Source organism: Petaurus breviceps, unplaced genomic scaffold, assembly GCF_028583685.1.
Source record: "Petaurus breviceps papuanus isolate PSGF00001 unplaced genomic scaffold, PetGlider_PUasm1.0 90700, whole genome shotgun sequence".
Taxonomy (NCBI): domain Eukaryota; kingdom Metazoa; phylum Chordata; class Mammalia; order Diprotodontia; family Petauridae; genus Petaurus; species Petaurus breviceps.
In genome coordinates, this window is record NW_027187315.1 from 2,498,277 (window position 1) to 2,509,621 (window position 11,345).

Consider the following 11,345-nt stretch of genomic DNA (forward strand, 5'->3'; position numbering starts at 1 on the left):
GGATACAATACTGGTTCAGAAAGACTCAGATCCTTCATCTGCATAGAGAAATGTGTCTAGCCAGAAAGACATGTTGACTCAAATGACCATGGAACATCCATCATGTCTGAAGGGTATTGACTTCCTATGGGCTGGCCTTTTAATGCTGTAGGCAACAAGGCTCTGCCTCTTAGACCAATCAAGTCTCAGGAACAGCTTTCCAGCCTTTTAGAGAAAAAAAATAGCCTAACCTCCATGGCAAATATTGTTTCTACCACACCACCCACCCCTTGGTGGCAAGTCCCTAAAAGTTTTCTAAAGAAACTTCTGCAACTTTGTGACTTGACAATGCTGATAGAAAAAACCAGGCACAGATACCACTGGAGAAGTTTTGAGTATGTAAAAGAAAAAAAGAAAAAAGCAAGCAGTGTGCAATCTCCAGAAGTAATACAATACCAGGGTGATTGAATATGGTAGAGAACAAAGACCAGAAAACCCAGGTTTCACCTTTCCCCATTGGAGAGACCTTTCACATGATGGTTGATGTTGAGGGCAGTCGAAGATGGACTCTCCCAAAGTAATCTGGGATGCTCAACAGAAGGAGCACAAAGAATATTAGGACCACAGCACAGAGATGTAGTCACCCATCCTGACCACCAGTCTGGGTCATCTGAAATCTCATCATAGCTATGAGATCATAAGACTCTTTCAAGAAACTTTTACCAGGATCTGACTGGATGCCTAGACTCACTCTGGACTGACACTCAGTGATCCTTGGCCCACCAGGAAAAAAACCCTCTTCTTTCTTGGGAATTCCATAGGGTGGATGATATAAAATCATTTCCTCTTAAAAATCTTCTGCTGAAATGCTGCACAGTATCTACTATGTAGGCTAGGTTAGGCTAGGTTTGGTTTTGATTTTGGTTAATCTTTATTTTGTTTTGTTTTTCATAAAATGCAGGGAAACTATCCCTGAGACTTGACTGATCTAGAGGGTCAAGGCTTAAGCCATTGACATAGCTGTCCAGTCACCTAAGACCCTATTGCATAAACTGGGATGGTTTCCTTAAACCTGGCCGCATAGACTGGGCTAATCTCCTAAAAGGTAGAGAAGTTCTCTTTAAGGCTTGATTGGTTCAGGAGACTAAAGTGTGAACCATTAATGTGGCTTTACAGTTATTTAAGGCATTAAAAGGTCAGCCTATGAAGAGTCAGTGCTCTTAGGCTTTGATGGATGTTCCATGACTATGCAAGTCAACACAGTTCCATATGGAGATTGGGGTCACTGTCTATACGTCTACCCGAATCAGTGCTATAGTGTCCTTCATGAATATCTTCTGCATGTTTTGGCTAAGTAAATCTCTTTTCATTAACTATTTAATAGTCTATAAATGTCTCATTTGATTCTAATCCTGAACCTCAACCATCAGAGTATCTTGAGTCCATTCTAACCTACAATATTTTGTTGATAGTAAGATTCAATCAAGATGGCATTTGGATCAATGGTGTAAGGGTGATGCAGATTATGTGGGGAGCAAGTGAAGGGGGACTCCATCCTAAAGGAAGATGTAGTGATCAGATGAGCAGATATGGTAGCATGGCATCATGTAGTAAGAGCCCTTTTGATGGCATATAGAGACTCCTCTAAATAATATATAGAGAAAAAGATATCACTGACCCAAAAAGATTAGCCCAATGGATGCTAAAGGGAGCTGACATGCTGGATAAAGATACCAGGAGAAAATCCCTAGTTATTGTTAATGGTCTTAGAAAAGCTGTACAAGCATAAGGGTTAGGAGGGATAAAAACAAGCAAAAAACCACCATCATCATCATCCCCTACTCCACCCCCCCAAAAAAAACCATAATAAACCTAAAAAATACATGGCCAAGAGTAAAGAGAAACTAACCCAGTTAATATGGCAGAGCCTTAGGTGACCAGGAAGCCATGTCAGTGGTTTAATCCCTAGTCCCCTAGACCAATCAGAGGCAGCCTAGCACACACAGCAGATTTTTTTTTCTGCAACAGATACACTGTCCAACCAAAGTGATACTTATCTTCTGCCCAGTTATAATCTTGCTAGTATTCTCTTGTATAATGATTTAACTCATGTAGTCGTTTAACTTTCCATGTGTTTATTAAGCCTTTTCCTTCCAACTAGACTGCCAACTCTTTTACTTGTTTTCCCCCCAGCTTAGAATAGCACTATATGTAGATTCGGTACTCAATGTTTTTGGAATGATTGAAAAATATACATTTTAAAATTTACATATAACCCACAGCTCAAAATTCATTAGCATAAGGCTCTCCTCATTGGTGGAGATTGATTATACAATGCTCCCCAACTGTGTGAAGGGTAGAGTCCTTAAGAGCCTGGGAGAAGAGAGATCTTGATCTTCGAGCTACCAGTTTTAAGAGAGAAGCTACTGGTTCCAGATTCTCTGCAGGGAGAGGAGCTGAAAGGAGAGGAAGTCTCTGGGAAGAAGCTAATATGGAAAGGAGCCAGCACCTTGATCACATTCCTATGCTCAACTTATTGCACTAGAGACTTAAGGGAAATTTCCCCTTGAATGTGATCTGGGTCTCTGGGTCTCTCTCTCTCCTCTCCTCTCCTCTCCTCTCCTTTCTTCCCCTCCCCTCCCATCCTTTCCTCTTCTCTTTTCTCTTCTCTCTCTCCCTGTCTCTCTCTGTCGTTCTGCCTCTGTCTCTCTGTCACTCTCTCTGTCTCTGTCTCTCTGCCTCTGTCTCTGTCTCTCTGTCTCTCTCCCCACCCTCCCACTCTGCTCTACTTAGTTGATCTGAGATATCTCACTGCCAGTGAGAGAAGTCATTCATTCTGTATTTTGTCTGGTATATTCGCATCTTTATACCTTCTCTGATTTCTGTTTGCTATCAGCATGGATAAATGGGTTTATTTGTTAGTCATGATATATCTTTTTAGAACTGGTATTTGGTGGGAATGAAGTTAAGTCTTGTATATATAACTTGTATATATAGCTCCTTCCCTGATAAGGGATAGTAATCAGCAGTGCAGTTTGAACCTAAAAATTATTTCCTCTAGACTGATAAAATTTAGAGGGGGTGAAGAGATATAAATCTAGCATGGTACCTACCTCCTTTTACTGAGGAGAGGAGAGTGACCTATCTCTGGCATCAACCTCCTATTTCCCCTCCTGACAAGGAACAAAGTCTTCCTTGGAGAAAGTTGGGCAAAAAAGATTGTAGAGATATCCATTCCCTCCTCCCTTCAAGACATATCTAGTCTGCAAACCCATGTGGACACACATTAATATAGTCACACACCAGTCAAGGTATCCCCCGGTGACAGCATTGGTTGTCTTCAAAAAATGAATAATCAACAACAACAACAGCAACATGCTTGTAATGGCAGGGTGAGGGTGAGGGGTGATAATCAAGGGATTCTTCAATCATTTCCCATTTACATTTGTGTGTGTACATATAGTACATATATTATATATACATGTATATATAGTACATATATTATGTACATATAGTACACACACATACATGTAAGATCTGTTTGGCAATGTTTTTGTTTATTTTTGCTTGAAATAAACTTTGAAAATCTCAGAATTAGATGATTACACTAGGTATAATTCCTGCCAATCAGATTGTTGTATGTTCTCCAGAACTGACTCCTATCAGAGAAGACTGACAGTGACTGTCCATTTCATGTCCCTTCATACTGACTCAGGACTTTCAGAGCCTAGGATGAGTCTTCAGGACTGAATCTATCCTTTCTCTCATCACTATCAGCAAGAGATAATCATCCCTAGAGAGATCTAATAAAATCTGACACAACAGCCACAGCATTATGGCAGAAGACTCTTTAACTCCTTCACCATCACTGAACCCCAGAAGCAGAAAAGAATTAAGGGGAATTGTCATGAACATAAGCTTATAAGTAACAGATTCAGGACCCAAAGTTATTACCACTGGAACTTCCTCTTCTGTCCCTTTCTGCCCATCACCCGCTTCTGTGGTAGGATAGCCTAGCAGCTCAGAGTGGGGAGCCTGAGGCCTAGAAGCCACATGTGAAGTTTGGATTCACTCAAAGGGCCACACTTGAGGACCTAGAGAGGTGACCTCAAGGTCCCAGGTTCCCTACCCCCACTCTTTGGTAACTGTTGACCCAGACAAGATGAGGCCAAGGTTCCTGGCATTATAAGACCATGTCAACAACATCATTCAACAAGACAGAGAAAACCACCAGTTGTGGTATTTACTGCTATCTAAAACCAAATCATCAAGAGACTCTTACCAAATTCTACTGTTTAACACAGCTCCCAGGCCGGGTGAAAAGCCATCCTATGAAGGGAAATCTGCCCCTTTAGCACTGCCTGAGAGGATAATACTGCTCTTTCTGTTGGCCAGTGTTGCAACGGGGGACTTAGACAGCCATGGAATCAGACAACTGGAGAACTTTGGAGACAGTATCTGTTACATGGATCCAGAAATAAAATATCTATACTAGGCCTACAGGAAGATCAATGGATTTCTTCCAGAATTTTCACCTTAATACAATAGCTATTGTTTGTATCAAAGTAACTGTCTCATTTGAGTTTTACAACTGCATTGTGAAGGAGGTAGTTAAATATCACCATCCTAATTTTACAGATGAGGAAACTGATACTCAAAGGCTCAAGAACATAGGGTTTGTCTCCACTTTTCAGCATAGTTGAGGAAAGCTATGGCAACTGGGTGGCATTTGGTGCCCGGGCGCCTGTTGTGTTCCTATTTCAGTGATGTGGCCAGGCCAGAGGGGAGAGACTACTCTGAGCTGGGCCACAATGGGTCAGCTTCAAGTGCTTCAGCCAACAACTGGAATGGCAATACCAGTTTGGCTAATATGTCCTCTTGCCCCTAAGTCACCTTTCTGGCCTGAAACTTTTGTCAAGGCAATCCAGAGGGATTTGCAGGAAGAGAGAGAGAGAGAGAGAGAGAGAGAGAGAGAGAGAGAGAGAGAGAGAGAGAGAGAGAGAGAGAGAGAGAGAGAGAAATGAAGTCCAAGGCTGAACTACAGCTACCTCCTTCCTCTGGGCTTTTATACAACCGTGGGGCCTAAACTTAGAAACAAAAGTTGGACACATTCTAAGAACCTCATGGGCTTTAGAGCAACTTTCTTGGAGCTCTCATCCCCTCCTCCTACTTTTTGATTAATGCAATCTATGGCATCTCTTTCTTCCTACTTCCCCTGAAGCTCATACTATGATCCTTTCCCTTAGCTGTTCTCCCACATCATCATCTCTATGGACTTGACTCAGGTTCAGCTCCAAGTCCAATGAACCTTGTCCTGACTCTCCTGACCCCTTGCTTCAGGAAGATCAAAGGGCAACAGGAGAGTGAGGACAAGGTAATGGGTAAGCTCATTGGACCTGGAATTGGAAATTGAGTCTAGTCCATGGGACTCAGCACTTATTAGCTATATATCCTTGAGCAAGTCATTAACTTCTCTCCTTATTTTTATTACATTTACATTCTAATAAAATGTTAGCTCCTTCAAGGCAAGAGTTGCTTCATTTTTGATTTTGTATTCTCAATGTTGGGTATAATAAATGCTTATTGATTGCCTCAGTTTCCTCATTTGTAAGGTAGGCATAATAATACGTTTTCTATTGACAACACAGGATTGTCAACAGCAAATGAGATAATATATGTAATGCATTTTGTAAACCTCAGAATGCCATAATAAAGTTAACTATTATTAGTATCATTAAGGCAGGGAAATATCTGACTCAATGGAATTCACTCCTTGTATCATCACATTGTGTGTATGTGTGTGTGTGTGTATGTGTGTGTGTGTTTGCTGTCATACCAACTAAGGGTATAATAGGGATTTTAGGGGCGGCCAGGTAGCACAGCAAGTAAGAGCACTGGCTCCAGTGTCGGGATGACCTGGGGTTAGAATCCAGGCTCAGACACTTAGCATCCACCCAGAAATAACTGGCCGTGTAACCTTGAGCAAATTACTTAACCCTGATTGCTTTAAAAAAAAAAAAAGGGGGGGGGTTAGTAGTAAGGATTTTATATTACATGTCTCCTTACAGCACCTAGAATTCTGCCCTGTTCACAACAGGTATTCAATAAATGTTCCTTGGTTGACTGAATGGGGGCTAGTGAACCTTCATAATATTAACTGAGACCTAAGAAGTTCATTGAGTTTTACAAAGCATTTTATATAGATTTTCTCATTTGATTCACACAACAATTTTGGGAAGTGAATATTTACAGGTACCCTTTTACAGATAAGGAAACTGAGGGTCAAAGTCACTATATAATTTGTTGAAGATCTCTCAGTATTAGAAGCAAGATTTGACATCTGGTCTTTCTGATGTCAAGACTAGCACTCCAGATTGTTTCTCTGTAATGGCAAGGCCCAGTTTTCAGCCCCAATCAATCCCTGACTAGATGGCTATTGATCCTTCAGAATATCAACAGCCAGGCTTGGAAATACTAGTATCAAGATGAACAGCACTAAGAATCAGCACCAGCCAAATGGCTTCCCTTCTTGTTCTCTTTCATAGAGCTAACTACATTCAGTTTCAGTTTTACATTCAAACAGGTAGGTGGCTGAAGCAGGGGCACTTTGAGCTTGGTCAGGTATCAAAGAGGCCAAGGCCATCTGCTACATCCTAGGCCATCACCAGTTGTTTTGACTTTTGTCTTGTCACTGACTCACAAAGAGAGAATGAGGCTGATGACATTGTGCACCTCTGGCTCACTTAAATCCAATTCACCCTCAAGTCAAGATGTCACCCCATGATGCCACTGGTGCTTTTGAAGGACAGACAACAACAACAGGAAGTTGCATCCCTTTCTTACTTGGCTCTGTCATCTCATGTTCTCAGCACTCATAGTGGGGAAAAAATAATTCGATCTCCCTGTGCTCAGAAAAAAAAAGTGCAGGGGGCGGACCCAAGATGGTGGAGAAGAAGCAGGAAATTCTGTGAGCTCCCCCCACAACCATCCCCAATACCTGTAAAATATGACTCTAAACAAACTTTAGAGTTACAGAACCCACAAAGTGACAGAGAGGAACAAATCTCCCACTGAAGGAGGCTTGGCGGGCTGAAAGAAAGGCTCTATAACAGCATGCTGGGAGCTGATCACAGTCCTATGGAGCTGCGCAGAGGCTTATCAGCCCCAACCTGTAGCACAAACAAGCCTGAACAGACTTCAGGAGAGTGAGTCACCACCAGCTGTGGCAGTTTCCAGACTTCTCAATCCATAAATGCCAAAGAGAAAATAAAAGATCAGTGAGGAACTCTGTTGAAACAGGGGTATGGAAGAACATGGTCCAGTCCCTGCCCTTGGGGTTAAAGGTGGCAGAGGCAACCCCATGGCTATCTCCAGAGCTCCTGGACAGCAGGTCATAGGGGTACCAAGTGACCATTCAGAGAGTAATTGCTCTTGCTTTAACCTGCTTGGATCTGGGTTGCTGTCTTGAGCGGTGGTCCTGGGGTGAGAAACACCAGTGTGCTAGTGTGGTGTCTGTAGAGAGGGTGCCCTCCTCGGACCTCTGACAATATTTGCAAAAACCCAGTGATTTGGGACAAAGCTCTCCACTCTGGAAGGAGAGTTCTACCATGATAAAAAGCTCAAAAGTCAAATAATTGGCTGGCAAGATGAGCAAGCAGAGGAAGCGCTATCAGCCCATAGAATCCTTTTTTGGGGACAAAAAGATCAAAGCATGGAAGGGGAGGAAGAAAACAAAGTCAGAATCCTGCATCAAAAGCTTACAAGGAAAATATGAGCTGGTTACAGGGCACGGAGGAGCTCAAGAAGGATTTTGAAAATCAAGTAAGAGAAGTGGAAGAAAAATTGGGAAGAAAAATGAGAATGATGCAAGAAAATCATGAAAAGCAAGTCAACAGCCTGCTAAAGGAGACCCCAAAAAATACTAAAGAAAATAACATCTTAAAAAATAGACTAACTCAAATGGCAAAAGACGCCCAAAAAGTCAATGAGGAGAAGAGTGCCTTAAAAAGCCAAATTGCTCAGATGGAAAAGGAATTTCAAAAACTCAGTGAAGAGAATAATTCCTTCCAAATTAGACTGGAGCAAATGGAAGCTAATTACTTTATGTGAAATCAAGATACTATTAAACAGATCCAAACAAATGAAAATATAGAAGGCAATGTGAAATATCTCATTGGAAAAACCACTGACCTTAAAAATAGATCCTGGAGAGATAATTTAAAAATTATTGGACTGTCTGAAAGCCATTATCAAAAAAAAGGGCCTAGAAATCATCCTTCAAGAAATTCTCAAGGAAAATTGCCCTAATATTCTAGAACCAGACAGCAAAATAAAAATTGGAAGAATTCACTGATTGCCTCTTGAAAAAGATCCCAAAAAGAAAACTCTTAGGAATATTATAGCCAAATCCCAGAGTTCCCAGGTCAAGGAGAAAATATTACAAGCAGCCAAGAAGAAACAATTTGAGTATTATGGAAACACAATCAGGATAACACAAGATCTAGCAGCTTCTACACTAAGGAATAGAAGGGCTTGGAATATGATATTCCAGAGGTCAAAGGAGCTGGGATTAAAACCAAGAATCATCTATCCAGCAAAACTGAGTATATTTCAAGGGAAAATATGGTCATTCAATGGAATAGAAGACTTTCAAGCATTCGTGATGAAAAAAACAGAGCTGAACAGAAAATTTGACTTTCAAATACAAGAAGCAAGAGAAGCATGAGAAGGTAAACAGGAAAAAGAAATCATAAGGAACTTATTAAAGTTGAACTATTTACATTCCTACATGGAAAAATGATAATTGTAACTCATGAGACTTTTCTCAGTATGAGGATAGCTGAAGGGAATATATATGTATATATATATGAATACATACATATATGTTTATATAGGAGGGTGTATGTGTATATAAATACATATGTGAGTGTATATATAAGTATACTTATATACATTGACAGAGGGCACAGGATCAGTTGAATAGGAAGGGATGATATCTAAAAAAATAAAATTAAGAGGTGAGAGAGGAATATAATGAGAGAAGAAGATAGGGAGGGATAGAATATCTCTCATAAATTATCTCTCATAAAAGAGACAAGAGAAAACTGTTACAATGGAGGGGAAAAACAGGAAGGCAAAAGGAAATGGGTCAACCTTACTCTCATTGAATTTGGTTTAAGGAGGGAATAACATACACACTCAATTGGGTATCTTACCCTACAGGAAAGTAGGGGGGGCAGGGGATAACAGGGGGGACAATAGAAGGGAGGGAAGATTGGGAGGGGGAGGTAGTTAGAAGCACACACTTTTGAAAAGGGACAGGGTCAAAGAAGAAAATAGAATAAGTGGGGGGCGGAATAGGATGGAGGGAAATATAGTTAGTCTTTCACAATATATCTACTATGGAAATGTTTTGCATAACTACACATGTACAACCTATATTGAATCACTTATCTTCCCAGTAGGGGTGGGTGATGAGGGAAGAAGGGAAAGAATCTAGAAATCAAAGTTTTGCTTTTTTTTTTTTTGGAGAGGGGTAGGTAGGGCAATTGGGGTTAAGTGACTTGCCCAATGTCACACGGCTAGTAGAAATCAAAGTTTTAAAAACAAATGTTAAAAAAAAAATTGTCTTTTTTTTTTACATGCAACTGGGAAATAAGATATACAGGCACCAGGGTATAGAAATCCATCTTGCCTTATTAGAAAGTTAGAGGGGAAATAGGGGAGGATATAAGAGAGCGCAGATGGGGGGAAGGAGTATTCAGTAGGATTGCTATTTTGGGGTGGAGGTAGGGGAAAGATGGGAGGAGAATTTGTAACTCACAATCTTGTGGAAATTAATGTTGAGAACTAAAAATAAAAAAATTAATTGTTCAAAATAACTAAAAGAAAAAAAGTGCACTCCTGAAGGTTCTGGAAAAAAAATCATGGTGTCCCTCTTGAAAAATTCTTCCTTTATTTATCCATTGGTCTTTGTCCTACTCTTTCTAATTCTTTGATCTGAAACATCCTAAAACTTGAGATAGAAACACCAGAATTATAACCAAGGCTAGGTGACAGGGGCTTTGCAAAAGAGTGAGAAATTTGTCTGAAGACAAGAAATTTGAAAGGCTATTGACAGCACTTTTATCATCCTAAGGAAAAGCTCATGGTAGTTGGAATCTTTCATGAGCAAAGACGTTGAGAGTTTCAGTTTGTGTCTGATTCTTCCAAGAGTGGACTCTAGGGGAAATAGTGAGGATGGAAGTAGAGACTTCAGCTAGGATAACAGTACAATGTGACCCCATCTTCCAGAGCTCCTCCCACAAGTGAGGAGATAAACTGAAGGCAAGGGCTGATGGGATCTGAGTTCTGCACCAGCTTATGGGTGACATCAGAGGTCTAGTCTTAACCCTGGCCTGATTTGTCTCCTCATTACCACCGGTCTACCCTTTTCTTTCTTTCTTTTTTTTTTGGAGGGGGGGAAGGCAAAGCAATTGGGGTTAAATTACTTGCCCAAGATCACACGGCTAGTATGTGTGTCAAGTATCTGAGGTTGGGTTTGAACTCAGGTCCTCCTGACTCCAGGGCTGGTTCTTTATTCACTGTGCCACCTATCTGCCCCCAGCCTACCTTTTCAAAACCTACCATTGCTGGTTCTGTCAGGAGAGGACAATAGCCTAGTTACCTGGGTCCTTGGGGATGACTCCACAGGCCTAAGAGTTTTCAGGTGCCTTTAGAACAAGCCAATGGAGGTGAACTTAAGGTGGCACAAGGTGGGGCCTCACCCTCTATTGAAACATTATTCCTTCTTGGAGGTATTAGAGTTGCCTACCGGTACAAGAGAGTAGAGGGGCCTTGAACTGGGGGCCAGAGTGGGCCCTGAATGATAGAAATGCCCCTTTTTCTACTTAGTCATGAGCTTAGCAGCTATTATTCTGAAAGAACTAGTCCCCTAATGAAGAGATCAGATTTCAGAAACCAGGGGAAGGGCAGCTGACCTGGGAACCAAGAAACCTGACTTCAAGCCCTTCCTCTATAATGCCCCATCTAGCTCCAATAGTCTGTGAGTTTATGAGATTTGGACTCTATTGGAATCTAACTCCAGCTCAACCTCAGTTTCAATAAGAGTTGAAGGAGCCTTTCACTAGGGCTTTCACTTCCTGTCTCTGCTGAGAGATGGAGGAATTTGTCAGAATGATACCTAAAACTTCTTTCAGTACTAACATTATGTTTCGAAAGTCGTTGGATTTTTTTTTTTGGAGGGGGGAGTTAAGCCCTATCCACCCCCAGGCCTGAGCATATATTTGCTATAAGAATTACCACTCCACCCTCACCTCACAATTATATGGTTTCTTACATGCCAAGTATGAAGAGATATGGGGTGG